Source organism: Phaseolus vulgaris, chromosome 5, assembly GCF_051622355.1.
Source record: "Phaseolus vulgaris cultivar YP4 chromosome 5, ASM5162235v1, whole genome shotgun sequence".
NCBI classification, from domain to species: domain Eukaryota; kingdom Viridiplantae; phylum Streptophyta; class Magnoliopsida; order Fabales; family Fabaceae; genus Phaseolus; species Phaseolus vulgaris.
This window is the reverse complement of record NC_143502.1, coordinates 3,317,213-3,336,712: the sequence shown is the minus strand read 5'-3', so window position 1 is coordinate 3,336,712 and position 19,500 is coordinate 3,317,213. Positions and strand designations below refer to the sequence as shown.

General features: G+C 27.9%; 1 non-coding gene across 1 annotated transcript; it reads right to left on the bottom strand.

The window, feature by feature from the left end:
• Positions 1–3,861: 3,861 nt before the first annotated feature.
• On the bottom strand, positions 3,862–3,934 carry TRNAV-UAC (transfer RNA valine (anticodon UAC)). The gene has a single exon. It is a non-coding gene; the product is annotated as a tRNA-Val (tRNA).
• Between the last annotated feature and the right edge of the window lie 15,566 nt (positions 3,935–19,500).

Here is a 19,500-nt window from a genome sequence, read left to right as displayed (position 1 = left end):
AACGTGATTCAGAGCATTGCCACATGTACAACCACAGGTGACGTAGGTCTAGCGACCTTCGATGGTGCGTGGAGCAACTGAACAAAAGCGTGAAGGTGTTCAACAACACTACAATGCGCCGCAACATGGAGCAACTGAACAGAGTACCGTTTTGTCATTCAAATCCTGAATCTCACTCGTTTTCACTCTTGCAAAAGCACTCTTAAAAGTTTTGTCCTTCGTTTTTCTTTCCAAAGACACTGAATCATACCAAACGATCCACGTGGAAGTCAACATACATTTTATGTTGTAACTCTGTCTGCCACAAAAAAATTAACGTGCTTGTTGTCAAGGATCCATTCCAATCATTTCCTTACTACAAAACACCTTGATAGTCTAAAGTTTGAACCAGAGACAAAAATTAATTTCGCGTTATAGTACATGAACAAAAATCATATTTTACCTTAGTCTTTTCAACATTTATGATAAAAAACTTAATTTTTAAATATAAAGACAAAATATTATATCGAATACTATCAAAAGTTCTTTAAATAAAAAAGAGAAAAACATAAGCTTTTGATACAAAATAATTAATATAACATACCAATTAAAGATAACTAGAATACATTACTTTATCTAAAAATTCAATTAATGAAATGCATCAAATGTCATTTATTGAATACTAGTGTAGTCCTTGAAATTTTGTTGGGTGGAATTGCTTGGATTATCTTGCCAATTTTTCTTTATGTCTCCATGGAGAGGGTTGTGTTTCCTTTTTAAACATGAGTTAATTCACATACATAATAAACATAGTCATAGTTTTATTTTTTATTATTCATTGTAAGCGCTTGAAATTGACTTATATCAATTTTTTATATATAAAGTATTTATAGTCTTTCTTAAATTATTAAACACTTTATATAGTAAATTTAAGCATGTTGGATGTTGTTTAAATGTTTAAATAAATTTGTCCCGTTACTCATCTATCTTGCTACATAACAAGTGGATACACAAAAATTATTAAATAAAAACTAATTTTAGAGATAAAAAATAATTAATTATCATATTGACTAAATTAGATATTATTTTATACACTAAAAAATTATTAGTATTTAAAGTAATTTATATTATTAATAAATGATTTCTAAATTGATATATAATTAACTATTAAGGTTTTAACTACCAACTTTAAACTATAATATAAAATAGTTGGTAGTTAGTTAAATACTAATTTAAAAATTATTTATTAATAATATAAACTACTTTATATATCGATTTTTTCGTAGTTAATATAATAACTAATTATTTATTATCTCTAAATTTAGTTTTTATTTAATAATTTTATTATAGTAAATATTTGTGAAAAACGAAACTTATAGTTAATATTATAATTAAGTTTTTTTTTCAAAAACTAGTTTTTATTTAATGATTTTATTGTAGTAAGTATTTGTGAAAAAAAACCTATGATTTTTTTATAACCACTATTTGAATGGATATTTTTTCCTTTCAACTAAAATTATTTGAAAATAATTCTTTAAATCATAAATTCAGATAAAAATAAATAATTTTAAAGTATAGTTCAAACAAAATTAAAAAAATAAAATATTTGTATAAATAAATTTGGTCCTTCTAAAAAAAATTTAAACAAGTCGAACCACAAAATATAAGTTTGAAAATAATTATTCTTTTTAAAAATATTTTCAATTTCACAAATTTAAAAATAAAAATATATAAAATTAAAATTTAAACAATTCATCAACTAAATAACGAGAATTCGGATACTTGTACTAATCCAATTAACAAACAATAAATTAAAATACTCTTACTTTATGACACTTATTTATTAAAAATATTCATTTATTTAGTATTTATTACACATTTTACCTGCAATATATCCACAATACGATTTGTTTTTTCACCCTATCTAATGCAATATTTTAAAAAGTATGTAAAGTGACAATGAGTTCTTATTGATTATGCAATTTTCATTCTTCAAATTTTTATACTCAGTCTCAAGTTTTAGTAGTTTAGTTACTTTGATCCTTTGTTAAGTTGTCGTCAATTTATATTTTTTTATAAATTTTTTTATATTAGATATTATTAACTTGATATGACAATTATATTATTATTGTTTATGATATTTAATATTGTATTTCTTTTATTATTGAATATGTTGCTTTTGGAGGATTACATTTTTTATTGTTTGCAAAGGTATTCTGTGGTGAGATTATAATATTTTCTAAGCAATTATGAATACATGGTTCGTGAGTCATGTAATTGTATTTTTTTATATTTTTTTTCAATTTTTTTATTTATCCTTGTAAAAATGAATGATAATTTATCACAACAATATGATGTGTCACCTTTCCTTTTTTATATGTTCTAAGAGTTTTTTTTTCCTTTTAGTTTTGTTTGGTTTTCTTTGTTTTCTTTTTCATTATGTGTTTATTTATAAACATTTAATATTTGATTTTTTTATAACTATAAAAATTAAATAAAAATGTAGAGAAAATAAAATAGAAAATAGACAAAATTTTGTAATTTTAACCCATAAAGTATTAGATTATATGTCTTTTTTTATAAAACTCGTGTTAAGCATTATTATGAATTTTGACAATTCAACTAGATTATAACATCTTAAAATTCATCGATCATCTACATGAAACATATTATCAAAAAGTAAAATGAAAGAATACAAACATATGTGAAGACCAGATTAAACCCATGTAAAAAAAAGAATACTCTTCCACCTAAAGTCTTCAGAGGAAGATTAAACTTGTTATAGAAAAAGTCTGAACTAATACAAGGAGATAGCACATATACCAAGTAAAATCTAAATTATTATCCACTCCAAGGTTATCTAATTTGTCAACACAATATTTTCTCACCTAAAGATATGAGAAACCTTGAATTGCATGCCTTCACAAATTTTCAAATACTTTCTCTCATCTCCCTCTAATAGATCAAGGTACCAAAATAGCACAGGAAAAAGTTTGACAAAGTAAAAAAAAAAGTCACTCTCCATTCAAAGTCTCCTATGACTAGCAACCTTAACAAGTTCAATGGCAAGAACAACATCTATGACTTCAACATACAAGGAGTTTTGAATCTCTAAATAAGAAGAAATTCTCAAATGTACTTCCCTTTACCACCTCTAAAGATCCTAATTACAAGTAGAAAACTAGGAGAGTCTCTAACAACCCCATCAGTTTAATCCAACCAACATCAGAAACCACTTACATTGAAATAGAGACCTTAGAAGGTCTAGGGTTGATGCCAAAAACTTCAAGACAAAAAAAATAAAAAAATTATGCATCATTTTATTATAAGCATTACCTAACATTATAATGCATCCTTCATAAAATAAATGACTAAATCAATACCATCTTGAAACCTCACATTATTCCAATGTGCTTAATCAAAGGGTCATGCATATTTAATAGAAGCAATAATACCTGAAGAAAAAAAGTTAGTAAAATAAGGAAAGACATTTTGAATCCAAGATAAAATACAAAAGACAAGAAAAAAAAAACATATGACAAATATTTTCCTCATAAGTGATGCACAAATTACACATAGACCACAACATAACTTCTCTGTTCTGAATATTCTTAATAGTAGGAAGCTTATTCTAAAGGACTTTTCAAAAGACTAAAAATTTAGAAGAAGAAATAGAATTAAACCTCACAAAGTTTTCCCAATCACAAGAAGGAGCAATAGCTTTTTAAGTGAGGACCCATTATCCTCCAATCATTATTAAAAAATAAAAAATAAAAATCAACTTTAAAAACAAAAAATAATTAATTACTTGCTAAATTAGATATTATCTTAAAAGTTACACCAATTATTAATATTTTTTATTTACTAAAACATTAAATTTAATGCTGCTGCCCAGGATCGAACTGGGGACCTTCAGTGTGTAAGACTGACGTGATAACCACTACACCACAGCAACTTAATTTGTTAATATTTAAAGTAGTTTTTATAATTAATAAATAGTTTTTAAATTAATATTTAATTATTAACTATTAAAGTTTTAACTATCAAATTTTTAAAATTATTAATTATAATTTTGGAATAATTAAATATTAATTTAAAAAATATTTATTAATAATATAAATTATTTTAAATAATAGTATAATCTTTAAAATAATATTTAATTTAATTAATATAAATATTTATTATTATTTTTAAAATTTAATTTTTATTTAATAATTTTATGAGCACCAAATATTTCAAACAAACCAAACAAAATATTTTGATTGGACTATATTGATTCTTAAAATATTATTATAATTGTATAATCTTTTTAACCTTTCAGCATCTTGTTATCTCATTTAATTGTATAATTGTATTATCCATTGATTTGTTATCTCATTTATCATATTAATATATTAGTATAACATCATCACTTAAGTTAAATGTTAGGTAAACCTTTTTTTATTAAAAATTGATAATTGTCTATGAAACTAAATTACTAAATGTTACAAACGTGGGCCAATCAAATGTATAATACTCTAAAATAATTGTATTATAAAATTAGAAGAATCAATAATAAATTTAAATAAAAAATAAAAAACTTAAAACTTATCTGATTATTGGAAGAGTTTAATTTTTACTCATCCTTAACTGAATATAAAACCATAACCCAACACACACACACAAATTGTAAATATACACAATAACCCAAAACAAAACAAAAAAGTGTAACTAGTTTTACATATCACTTTTATAAAGTTTAATATAAACATACACAAATTGTAAATATACACAATAACCCAAAACAAAACAAAAAAGTGTAACTAGTTTTACATATCACTTTTATAAAGTTTAATATAAACATAAGGAAGGATGATGCATAATTAAAATTTTGGTAACTAATTTATATATTATTTTATAAATTTTTATTAATAATAGAAATCATTTTGGTAACTAATTTTACAAATTTTTATTAATAGACATAGTTTTACATCATCTAACAAGTTGTAAAGTTATATTCATATTTTATACCAACTAGATACATAATCAAATTACAATGTATAAATTGTAACAAACTTAATCTTAGAAGCAAATTTATAAAAGTAAATTAAATTTAATCTTACTTTTTAATACATTAATTTCTACTTATAAAAAATCCATTCAAATAAATTTCAACTCTACTTACACAAAGTATAATAATGTACACATTTTACATTGGATTTAAGCCGAAATAATGAAGAGTCCTCTCTTATTATATAAAACTTTCAGGTTAGACATCACTATTCAACTACATTTGAGTTAGGTTGATACATCAAATAACAACAATTATCTGCCATTACGTAAAAAAAGATTATTAAAATAAAAAAGAAAGAAAATACAAAAAGAATATGGAAGGATTTTTTGACCAAAACTCATATGTTAACAAAAACGATACATAGATAAACTATACTTATTCATAAAGAATAAAGAATAAAGAATTTATTACAAAGTGGACTTTAAGTCTAACTCAACCCCATAAAACCGGCTCATGAGATTGAGGTTTGCACCTACTTATATACAATGAAAGGCTCTAATCTTTAGTCGATATGGGATCTCCAACAGAATTCTAAGAACAAACTAGATGAAAGCCTATTATACCAATGAAATGATTATCTATGAATAAATCCTAAATTAGCCAACTTATCATCACACACATTTACTTCACAAAAAAATATGAGTAATCTAAATATAATTTTCTCACAGTGATTAAGACAAGTATTCCAACATTCACAAAACATTAGTTCTAAGAGTAAAAATAACACAAACCAAGACATAATCATATTCAAACCATTCATTAATAACCTCATTTGTCTTATTAGACCTTACTTAAACTTCAAAAACTTTTTGAAACACCAACACATATGTGATGGAGGAGCAACTTAATTATTTCCTCATCAACTAACTATTGCTAGATTAGATCACACTTTTCATATCAAATTGCACTTTTACTCAAAATATTTGCTTAAGTTTTTAATATTAGGGTATACAATAATAATTGGGCACACTAAATTAAAGAATTAAAAGATGATGGGTGTAGCCTCACCCTTTGTGTGGCCTACTTATTTTTGGCGGTTTCCATATTAGGAAGGATAGTGACGAGTGGGGATCAAATTCTGTTCACTCAAACTAAACAAAAATAAATAAATATATTATATAATAAGGTTTCTTTGGTATGAAAATGACATAATCATGATATGTGAAACCAACCAACATCATAAAACCACTTTCTATTCATGCAAATACCCCAACCAAGATTTAGCTTTTAAATAATCTTTCACTGCTTTTATAAAAATAAAATTGAGATAGTTGGAATATGGCTATTTTTTAAATCAACTTTTGGCATATACCATAATTGATATTTAATTTTGTTAGCATTCTTTATATTTAATATTAAATAAACCTATTAATTTATTTTTTATAATAAGTTAATTATTCTTGAATTCACTATGTTGACTTATAACTATTTCAGTCGTATTAACATGTGTTAAATATTTGTTATAGAAAAAATATTAAGGAAATTTTGAAATCATAGTAATGAATAAATTTTGAAAATATACAAAAACCTATTTAATATTTTTGTGTGTGTGCGCACTAACAATTAATGGCTAACAACTATTAGCTATCTTAACTTAGACTTTAACATTTGATCTTCTTGTTGGTACCCACTAATTTAAGCATTTAAAATAAAATAATAAATACATAGTAGTGAAAATTTAATACTATGTTATTATTATTATTGTTATTATTATTATTTAAACAAGTTCTTTTGTTGATTTCAAAAAACATTTTAAATGGGTAAAAAAAACTTAATTGTTTTAAAGTTTTGACCTTAAAAAATATATCTATAATATTGACTTAGGTTTGCTATCATGAAAGAAGTGATTTATCCTATTTTCATCTAATTGATTCACAGTAAAAAAAATAATCTATTTTTTTGAAGTAATGTATTCTCATGATTAGAAGAAGAATATTGTGTTTAAATATATAATTTTAGTCCAACCCTATGAACATGGTTAAAAAGGAATATTTTGATTCTGACTATGATAGTGTGAAATGAGAAGCAAAGTAACAGGGTCCTCAATTATGGTGAAAAACCTAATTGATGGTGTTTTCTAGAAGGAGACCGACTATTAATAAATAAAAGAAGGCACAAATTGTTGTTAGCTGAGGTAATTATCATGTGGGAATACTCTTAATTAACGAAGTGGTGGCCACGTTATTCATAGCAGAAACCTTTAGGCACTTTAAACAAATCAACAATTTTCACACTTTGTTGCACCTTTCATTGCTAACTATGGTTACATTCTTTCAAAGAGACTATATATGTACGTACATACAAACATAATATAAAAACAAATTAATTCATACCGTTCGCACCTCAAATTTAGGAGATAACATCGTTATAGATCAATCATCACAGTATTTTTTGTTTTAGAGATCGATGTTCCATCACGATTTTGTTATTAAAAAGTATTTTTTAAGAACAAAAACGTGTGATGAACACCGACCTCCAAAAATGAACAATACCTGATTAACCCTAACGATGTTATCAGACTTAAAGTCGAAACACATACCAAATAATTTAAGTATATTTTAATAGATTGATTTCATTTAAATTTATTTTTGTTATTTTAAAAATCTACTTAGATAGAAAGTGTTTTTTAATCATCCTTAAGTAGTTTCATATAAAATATCTTTACTTAGATCACACATTTAGGATATTTTTAACTTAAATGGAAAGTAAAATTACCTTCAACTAAATCTTGTTATATTTCAACTCCAACTCACACTTAACTTCTCAAGAATCTTTATCTTAAGTATCAACCCCTTTCATATTTATACACTTACCTTCAAGGGAACTCTAGATTTCAATGAAGAAACAAATTTATTCTGATGAGATATAGGCAATTCTCAAATAAAGGTCCATTTGTAAATGAATTTTTAACACTCAAATTATAAGATAATATAAAAATAAAGCACAAAATAATAATAAAAGTAAATATAAATTTAGATCTCATTATATTATATGCGGTTGAGACATTATTATATAAGCTTTTAATGACGTTTTTTTATATATAAGATATGGATAATGATATAACTTATCCTTATCCATATTGTTTATGATTTTTAATATATTAGAGATAGTATAAGATAGTCGAGTTATAAGACTTTATTCCTTAAGTGGCTATTAATCAATTTATTTATTTATATGATTTTAGTTATATGTCAAATGTATTTGATTTAAGGTACACAAGTCTCTTAACTCAATATGTTGCTAAGTAGGTTGGTGACTCTTGTTGATTGATAACCTTTGTTGATTTTGGATTTCCATTTTCATGAGAATAAAAGAGCTTTATTTTTTTTTTAAATCATTGAAATAAATTTGGTATAGAATACGAGTCTTAAGAGAGTTTTAATAAACTTTAAAATTATTGAAATGTAATTCGACGCGAAGCATGAATTTTTTAAGAACACTTTGATAAGATTTAAAATAACTAAGATATAATTTAATGCAGAGCTCAAGTTTTTTAGTAACTAGGCTTGAGTTTGATGTCTTTATATGACATTTAAGTGATTCAAAAAAACATTTGATTTGAGCATGCCAATTAATGCCAATTAGTGGTGCAATAATATTATTTACGAGTAATCATTTGAAAACATAACATTTGAATATTTTAATGAAGGATTTCATGATCCTCAAAGGACAAAACCTTCAGGTTGTTGTCATGTTGCTTCTTAAGAGATGTTATTAAACATTGCATATCTTGAAGAATAGTTAGAAAGGTGAACTAGGACATACCACCTCATTTACATTTTTATTTTATTTGTCACATAGAAGAATTTTGCTTATTTATCCTCTCACGAATTTTTCTCCCATTTTGGTGATCTCTTTCCTTCCATTGAAACTTTATAAGAACATCAATTGTCCTTGTTCTTGTTTTGTTTCATCGTTGATAATATCTCAAATATCTTCTTCCATCAATAGTCTAAGTAACTCCCCTGTGATAGGTAATTCATAGCAGAAAAGAAAGTTTTTGCCATCGGGAAGGAGTCCTCTGATAAAGAAAGTCATAATGACTATTTATTTTATGATAGTCTTGCTGAAGAGGTTGTTGTCATTCTCAACATTCTAGTTGAAGTATCCCATGAAGGTTTCTCCCGTCCTTGAGTTGCTTATAATTTTTTTATGACATTCAAAATATTTTCAAAGTAGGTTGTATTAAGGAAATAATAATTATCAAATTATATGCAATTATTGTATGCAATATTTGACGATATTGTACCCAATTATATGCAATTAATTTAATAATTATAGAATCTCATGATTAGTATCCTACCTAATTAGATTGTAATTTGGGAGAGAGAAACTCCCTATATATTTCCTATAAGTGATGTAATATACACATAAGAATAATAAACATATCTTCTTCTTACCATTTTTTATCATTTTCTTATATGGTATCAGAGCACCGATCTTGGTGCCCTGATAGCCTCTCCATTTCTATCCCCTAAATAAAAAATCATGTCTTGCAAAGAAGGCACCAGTAACGAGTCCGATAGAAACCTCGTACAACGCTTCAGTGCCGAGCAAATTCAGCAATTGGCAAGGGCTATTTACTCGCTCAACGATAACGGTAAAAGTGACACGTTTGTTAGCTCTGCAGGTCTGTTTGCCCATAACTCCTCTTCTAATTCTGCTTTTACGAAACCATGGATTTTGGATAGCGGAGCAACCCATCACATTGCATCTGATTCACAATTTTTCACACACACTTCATCATCATTTATTTCAAATGTTAATCTGCCCACAGGCTCAACTGCGCCCATCTCATCTACAGGCACAATTAAATTCAATGACAAAATCACTCTCAAAGATGTTCTTTGTGTTCCTTCTTTTAATTTAAATCTCATGTCCATTAGTAAGATAACTAGTTCACTAAATTGTTGTGTCGTTTTTACTCCACATGATTGCGTTTTACAGGACTTGGCTACGGGGAGGATGATTGGCTCGGGTAAACAACACGCAGGCTTATACTACATGTCCCCTCTTCCAAACCAAGCCCACGCATCTCAAATATCGACCGATCCTGATTTATGGCACAAGCGCCTTGGACATCCTTCTCCGGCGTGTCTACAACTTGTATCTTCCCTACTACCTATCCCTATCAGTAAAAATCTCATTCCCATTCATAATCATTGTAGTATTTGTCCCAAAGCTAAACAGACAAGGCTACCCTTTCCTTTAAGCACAATAAAATCTCATTCTCCATTTAATCTATTGCATTGTGACATTTGGGGTCCTCACAAAACCCCAACTCATTTTGGAAAACGTTTTTTTCTCACTATAGTCGATGACTATACTAGATGTACTTGACTATTTCTTATGAATCACAAATCTGAAACCCAACATCTCTTAGAGTCATTCATTACATTTGCACAAAATCAATTTCAGGCATCTATTAAAACCATCCGCGTTGACAACGGACTGGAATTTATTTCAATGTATGATTTTTTTTCTCAAAAAAGGTATTGAATGTCAACGCACCTGCGTCTACACTCCTCAACAAAATGGAGTAGTAGAACGCAATTTTAAACACAGCACGAGCCCTCCTATTTCAGTCCAATTTACCATTAGAATTTTGGGGAGAATGCGTTTTAACCGCCACATATATCATTAATCGCTTGCCATCACCTTTACTAAAAAATAAATCACCTTTTGAGCTACTATATAATCAACCACCTTCACTTTCTCACCTAAAAGCTTTTGGTTGCCTTTGTTACGCAACTGTTGTTTCACCTAAGCAAAAATTTGATCCGCATGCCCGACAATGCATTTTCATTGGTTATCCTCATAGTCAAAAAGCATACAAATTATTTGATATAGATGCAAACACTTTTTTTACAAGTCGGGATGTCATCTTCCATGAAACTGTTTTCCCATTCTGCCAACAGTCATAGACACAATCCTTACCTCCATTACAAGGTATTTTGCCCACTATTGACATTGACTTACCTACTCCTGTCCAACATTCACTTGATCAACCTTCTTCTCTTACTCATCACAATGCACCTGAACCTCCATCAAACCAACCTTTTTCTCCTACTCGTCACAATACACATGAACCTCCATCAAACCAACTCTCTTCTCCTACTCGTCACAATGCACCTGAACCTCCATCAAACCAACCTTATTCTCCTACTCGTCATAATACACCTGAACCTCCAGTAGACCAACCTTCTTCTCCCATGCCAAGAAGTTTAGCACCCATTACCAAACCTTCTCCAACCGACCTTCCTGTTCGACGATCCAGTCGCACATCAACCCAACCTTCTTGGCTTCAAGACTACGTAACGGGATCCCAAGCCAATCATTCGACCACTGCCCAAGACCGACCGAATGGAACCAGGTATCCTATGCATCATTTTCTTTCTAATTCACGATTTTCTTCTACACATAGTGCATATCTTGCTAACATCACAGCCACCAAAGAACCTCACACTTATGCTCAAGCTATCCTTGATCCAAATTGGCAAAAAGCAATGGACAAAGAGCTTTCCGCCTTGCAGTTAAATCATATGTGGACCTTGACAATGTTACCGCTGGGCAGAAACCCATCGGATGCAAATGGGTCTATAAAATAAAGTACAATTCAGATGGTAGCGTCGACAGATATAAGGCGCGCCTTGTCGCAAAGGGGTACACTCAGATTGAAGGTGTTGACTATTCTGAAACTGTTTCACCAACAGCAAAATTAACAACTTTGAGGTGTCTCCTCACCATTGCAGCAGCCAAAAATTGGTTTACTCACCAGCTAGATGTGCAAAATGCCTTCTTACATGGCACATTGCATGAAATTATTTACATGGACTTGCCACTCGGACATCATCGACAGGGGGAGAACATTGTATGTCAACTCAACAAATCCCTTTATGGTCTCAAACAAGCATCTCGAACATGGTTTTCAACATTTTCTCATGTGATTAAATTTGTAAGATTTCAACAGTCCAAGACAGATTATTCTCTATTCACAAGACAGAATAACTCATCATTTACTGCCCTTTTGATTTATGTGGATGATATTCTGTTGACAGGAAATGATTTGACAGAAATTCAGCGTGTTAAAGATTGTTTATTACAACAATTTCGCATTAAAGATCTTGGAGACCTAAAATATTTTCTAGGGATTGAATTTTCCCGTTCCAAAGCTGGTATTTACATGTCCCAAAGAAAATATGCGCTTGATATTTTGCAGGATACGGGACTCACAGTGCTCGTCCAGACAAATTTCCAATGGAACAATACCTAAAACTCACACCAGACGATGGAGAGTTATTAAAGGATCCAGTCAAATACAGGCGACTCGTGGGACGACTGATATACCTCATTTTCGGTTCGGACCCTAAGTCAATATATACAGGATCCACGAAAACCTCATTGGGATGCCGCAATTCGAGTCCTAAAGTACATCAAAGGATCACCAGGACAAGGATTGCTATTGCCATCTGAAAACAATCTGACATTGACAGCTTATTGTGACTCAGACTGGGGAGGTTGTCAGACAACTCAGAGATCTGGATATTGCATTTTTCTTGGTTCCTCTATTATCTCATGGAAGTCAAAAAAACAGACAAACGTTTCAAGATCATCCGCGGAAGCAGAATACCGCGCAATGGCCAATACTTGTTTGGAGATAGTTTGGTTGCGATATCTGTTGCAGGATTTAAAGGTGCCATGTAACTTGCCAGTTCAACCTTTCTGTGACAATCAAGCGGCATTACATATAGCAGCAAACCCAGTATTTCATGAACGCACAAAACACATTGAGATAGACTGCCACATTGTGCGACAAAAATTACAAGCTGGATAATCAATCCTTCATATGTACCGACACAGTATCAGCTCGCAAATATTTTTACGAAGGCATTGGGCAAGGAACGATTTTTGACACTACGACACAAGTTGGGGATTCTTGATCTTCACTTACCAACTTGAGGGGGAGTATTAAGGAAATAATAATTATCAAATTATATGCAATTATTGTATGCAATATTTGACGATATTGTACCCAATTATATGCAATTAATTTAATAATTATATAATCTCATGATTAGTATCCTACCTAATTAGATTGTAATTTGGGAGGGAGAAACTCCCTATATATTTCCTATACTCGACCTATATAAGTAGTTGCTTCATATGACTCGTTTGTATGACGACCAAAATATTTCCAAAATAAGTTACAACTCATTTTCAAGTAGTATCATATGAAACATTCCTTAGTAGTTGTATCCTATAACTTTTATTTAGTAAAGATTTATTTTTGAGTAATTATCATTCCTTTTTAGTGTTTGTATCATTTAATATTTTTGAAATTAGAACCTATTTTGAAGGAATTGTCATTCATTTTTAAGTAATTGTATTATATGACACATTTTTTAGTAGTTGCGTTATGTGACTTATTTATGAGTTAAGACTCATTTCCAAGTAGTTATGTTATAAGACTCATTTATGAGTTTACACATTTTTTAGTTGTTAATACTTATTTTCGAGAATTATATCATATGACTTATTTACGAGTTAAGTAGAGAAGAATTTTGCAATACATAAAGAAATATAACACTTGAATAATAATAATAATGAAAGAAGAGGGTAATGTCCATTATTAGCTTTTTACACAATGTAAAAGTCTACCACCTTATCATGTAATTTAAAAATATCCTCGACTTACATTAAAAAAAAGACAACTAGTGTGCTCAGACTAGTGTAAGTACCTAGGTTGAATAAAGTGTTAGACATTAATTCTCAAATAAGTGAAGGATGATCTTTCTCTAATTTAATTAATTTTAAAACCGAAATTTTATAAAAAAATCTAATCAAAGCACGGTGTTGTGATAAATTGGAAGATTTAAAATTAAACATTGAATCTTTGTGAGAGTTTGAGTGAAATTTGTGAGAATTATTTAAAAACTATGTGATATAGAAGAACTTAAGGTAGAACAAGTCCTTATTAATTTTTCAACAAGATTTCTTGCTTTCTAGATGTCTTTGTACTTTAAACGAAAGATAAAACTTTGGGATAAAAAGGTTGAAAAGCTAATTAAGATGATGAAAACATTGAATCAAGAGTTAAAAAAAGAAAGTGTGAAAAAGTTTAGGAAAAACTTAAAAAGAAAAAGAGTTGATGAGGATTGGGTAGTGAGAGATTGTTGAGTGACGAATGATAATATTGGAAATAGGATAAGAGCCCACCAAGCCGAACTTGCGCCACATAAGGTACTCTCCATCCCATCATCATGCCATGATGATTATAAAATTGCCCTTAGAGGGGTTGGTAGGGCACAATTTTGATTTAGGATGCTAAACACCATTAGATTACAAATATTTTTTCTTATCATGTTCCCCATTTCTCTTTTTATTCCACTTTAATCAATGTCTCCTTGTCTCACCACCAATCATAAGACCCTATATCCCTTACTACCCTCCATTTCATTTTCTTGTCCTCACTTTCATCATTCACATTACTAAGTCACCAAGTGAAAACAAAAACTACCTATTGATTTCCCTTAAAGTTTAGGCCACCAAAATTAACATTAGGGCATTTTGCATTTGTTGTTGTTCTTCCATTGACTCAATGCATAAAGGGCATCCATGTTGTCGTTCTTTCATTAGCTTCTTAATTAATAACCTAAAAGTATCATCAAGGGCTTGGTTAATAATATATATATATATACTAATCTACTGCTGCCTGAAAAAAAATGTATCAAATCTAGATCTTAAAAGAACAATGAAATCTAAAGTTATTCTAATTTGATGCAACCGAAAGTATATAGTGACTTTACACGTCTAAGAATAGCATCTTTTAAAGGGATAATTGAATAGATTAAATGTATCTTCCATGACTCTTCTAAGAGATGAAGTTTTATCATCATGGCCATGTTGTCTTGTGTTAAAAGGTGATCTCAAAATAACTAGTGTGTCTCGTTTTTTTTCATAAAAGTAGTGTAATTTTATTCGTAGATTATGATTTTGGGTAATTTTTTTTATGAAAATGGATAAGTTGTATATCATGTGGACGATTTTAAAGTGAAAATTGTATCTTATGGATACCACTTTAGGCAGAAAAAGACTACATATAGAAGTCGTACCCCACTAGTCCGACTTTACCAATTTTGTTAAACAAAAGTAGTGTAACATTATGATGTCTTTGATTAAATATAAAATTAATTTAAATGAAATCGTAAATGACCTGTACGACATTAGTGTAAAACAATACAACTAAAGTCGTACAGTTACGATTTCAGTTATATTATTTTACACTAAAGTCATACGAATCATGTACGACTTTCACTCTAAAATCATCTATAAGACTTACTCATTTTTATGAAAAAAAATTACTCAAAATTATAATTTGCAAAAAAAATTGTACTTTCATGCAAAAGCCCAATGTAGTTCAGTGTATATATAGGGATAAACCCTAAAAAGACAATGTTTTGTCTTACTAATAATGAAAGAGATTTTATGAAGTGATGAGAACGAGAATATAGCAGAAGACAAAAGAAGGGTGTCCAAATATAGAAATAGATGTGTACAAGAGCACAGTGAAAAGAGACCTAAGGTATAATATAGTACATAGAGATTGATTCAAAACCATTCTACTTGCCAAGATGTGGTTGCGGCATCTAGAATAAAATATTTGAAATATGAAACTCCAACTCCTTAGAAAAATAAAATAAGGAGTGTGTCTTGCTAAATATAAAGTTCTAAAATTGAATTCAATCCACATTAAACTAAAAAATATTATAATTTATAATGGGTTAATTTTTTCAACTTTTCTCGTTAAATCTAAATTTGTGATTGTGTATGTTGGAGATCTCACATCAACTAGAGATGAAGACATTTCATTATATATAAGTGAGTGCAAACCTTACCTTATAAGCCGGACTTATGAAGTTGGGTAAACTTAAAGTCCACTTTCTAATAGTGTAAGTTGTCCAACCCAATTACACTTGAAGCGTAGGTGAACATCATTCCGTGAGTTTCATCCTGTATTGTTTATTTTTTTTTTCAGAAAAAATGCCATAAAAGAATTAATAAATATGACCGTGAGAAATTGAAGTTCTTGGATTAGAGATATTTTATCCAAAGATTATTTATGTATTTACTAGTTTTAATTTTACTTATCATAACAAAATTGACTTTACTATTGTGTATTTATGTAATATGATTTATCTTCATCCGCAAGTTAAATTTCTTACTATTTAATTATTTCAACTTTTCTAAAAAGGAGTAAACAAGTTTAATTATACTTAAGGTATTTTGGATCTTCAGTTTTTGAAATGAAAGAAAATGATGTTGTTATGAGAAGTCCAAACTTTAAGGCAGGAAAATGATTTAAGAAATTAAGCCTTTTGTTTAGAGGAATGACTCTTTCAATTATTATATAAACTATTATTACAAACACAAGTAGTAATTGCTATGAATAATTTTGGTTTATGGAAGAACATTTATGCTTTATTGATAGGTGAATTATTGGTACATTAATGATTTTACTCACAACCATGTGATGCATCTTGTACTAAATATAGTTAATAACCATATTCGAAAAGACATGGTGATAATTTTTGAAAATTTGAAATGATTTGTAATGATGATTTTTTTTATTTTTTTTAATTATCATCAAAGGTATAGCAACGAAACGATGATGATTATAAAAATAATCATCTTTGAAAAAGTGGCTATGATAATTTTGTGATTAATTTAATATTGAAATATCATACTTTTATCATAGTAATAGGTTGATTATCGTTTGAAAATAGATAAATGATAAATTTTTTTCATATAAATCTTATCGAAAAGAAAATAATGTGAATTTTGTAATTAATTTAGTGTTGGATAAAATTTTATTGAAGGTTTTAGGTCTTATTTGGTTACTTTCAATTACAATTATGTTAAATCATATAAAACATTTTTTTCACTTCTTTTTGTTGGTTGTTCTTTTCATATAATTTTGAAGTTCTCTATGATTTGATGTGTTATCTTCATGTATTGCCTCTATTGTTGTGGGAATGTAGGGATTTAGGCAAGGGAATCTATATTTCCTTTAGAAGTTTTCTGTTGTTATTAAGGTTGAGTCTCGTCTAGTAGTGTAGTTTGACACATGTGTTTAGGACACATGAATGTTAAGGACTATTAAAATATCATAAGGTTGAGTTATTAGTTTTGTGAACATTGTGTGTTTAAGAATAACAACTTGAAATTCTACTCTAAGAAGTTTAACAACTTCTTTAGAGCTAAAGATATTATGAGACATTCAATTGTTCGTCATACTCCACATTGTAATAAAATCATTGAATATGAGCAAGACCTTGTTAGAGAGGACAAGGAACATGTTGTAGCACTTCTAGTTTAGACATACACCACTAGGATGAGGCAGTAAACACAACGTGTTACCTAGTGAATCGTTCTTTGTCTATTGTCATAAGTTTCAAAACTTTAATTGAGGTATGATTCGGAAAGTCCATGGAGTACTCAATGTTGTGGGTATTTAGGTGTCCTCTTACTACCATTTAGATGATGGTAAGCTTGAACCAGATATAGTAGAGGGTGTTTCTAGGTAATGAAGTTGGACTAAAGGGTTTCACAACCCATTCACTTTGTGAAGAACGTGTGATTCTAAATATTTTGATGAAGTCTCTATGACCTAAAGAAAACCTGAAGCATTGGGACATCTATGAATGAATAAACATCTAATATTTATTTATAAACTTTTATTTTTTTTACTCATTTTAAAATCTATCTTAAAATAAAATTCAATTCTTATTATATAAATCATTTTAAATATTAAAACACTACTTACAATTGTTTTGCTTTAAATTACCAACAAAAAAGAATGTTCTTTAACAAGAGACAATGCCATCAAAAGGATTTCTACCGTCTCAAATATCTTTATTGATGGATTTATTAAGAAAAATGTCCAATTCTAACTTACCCATAAATATTCCAACAATAATAAATATAAATTTTTTGACAAAAAAATTAGTGATAAATATAAATTATTTGTGATTACCTTTTTATTTGTCACAATTATTATTTGTAATAGTAACAAAATTAAAAAAATATCACAATATTTATATTAAAAAAATAAAATATACATATCATAAATAAGTACTAAAAGAAATATATAATAAAATTATTTTCCTTATAATAAGAATATAATTAATACAAAATTTATTAAATATTTATAAATTAAAAATGTAAAAATTTAACACATATTTTAAAATAAAATAAGACAAATTAGTGTTACTTAAAAATCTATTAAAAAAAATGTAACCTCTCATTTATTAAAATAAAAAAATATCATGTTTTCTTTCATTTTATGACTTCTAAATTAGATGAGGTAGTCTCTAAATTAAAACCAGTTTATCTCATAATGTTCAAGCTTACTTGCTAAAATATTAGTAACTAAAGAATGAACGCTAATATATTTCCATCAAATATAATAAAAATATAATGGAATGTAATATTAGAAATCTCACACTAATTAAAGATAAACATATATTATTTTAAAAACGTATTTTATAAAATTAAGTTATATTTAAATTCTATTTCTTAAAATGGTATAAATATAGAGATAAAACTAAACCAATAACTAAAGCAAAAGAAAGATGAAATCAAAAGAAATTATTAGATAAAGTTAATTTTATTAGATGTTACTTTCATTTAATAGTGGTTAAGTACCTTAGGATATAAAGTAGGTTGAATCTGACTAGTAAAGGATAGATTGACTTGGTATCATTTTCTTAAAGATTTTTTTATTAATTTTTTTTTAATTAAATATGTTTTATTAGATCAATATTTTAAGAAATAATATAAATTTTCTTTTATTTAGTTATTATATTCTATATTTATAAAAAACATTAAAAGTAATCTTTATTTCTTTTAATGTGACTACAACTTTGTCATTTATCAAAATTCCTTCAAAAGTATAGAAGCATCCCGATTATTTTGATATTTATTCTATTAAACCAGTTATTTATATTCTAAAAGAATAAAACAGTTTAAATATTTTTATTATTCATATAGAAGTTTTTGTTGTATAATAATTATATTTTATTGAAATTTAATAAAGGTATTATGTTTTACAAATACATAACTAATGTATATTATTATAAAATTGATGGTTGAAAATTATTAACATTACATTTTCCAAATATAATATGCATCGAGATAATTCTAGATAATATTTTTGTATCCATAAACTTGAACATGTGAGGACTAACATGAGTTCACTACAAGAAAAAAAAGTTTTAGTGGAGGTTATTTAGCGGAGGTTAACATAACCTTAGGAATTGATTTAATTAATGGAGGTTTTTTTCTAAAACCTCAACAAAATAACGGAGATTTTTTAACCTTATTTAAATTCCAAAGGTTTATTATAAAACTTTGGCAAAATGACAAATGTTTTTTTAACCTTCATTAATTTCCAAAGGTTTATTTTAAAA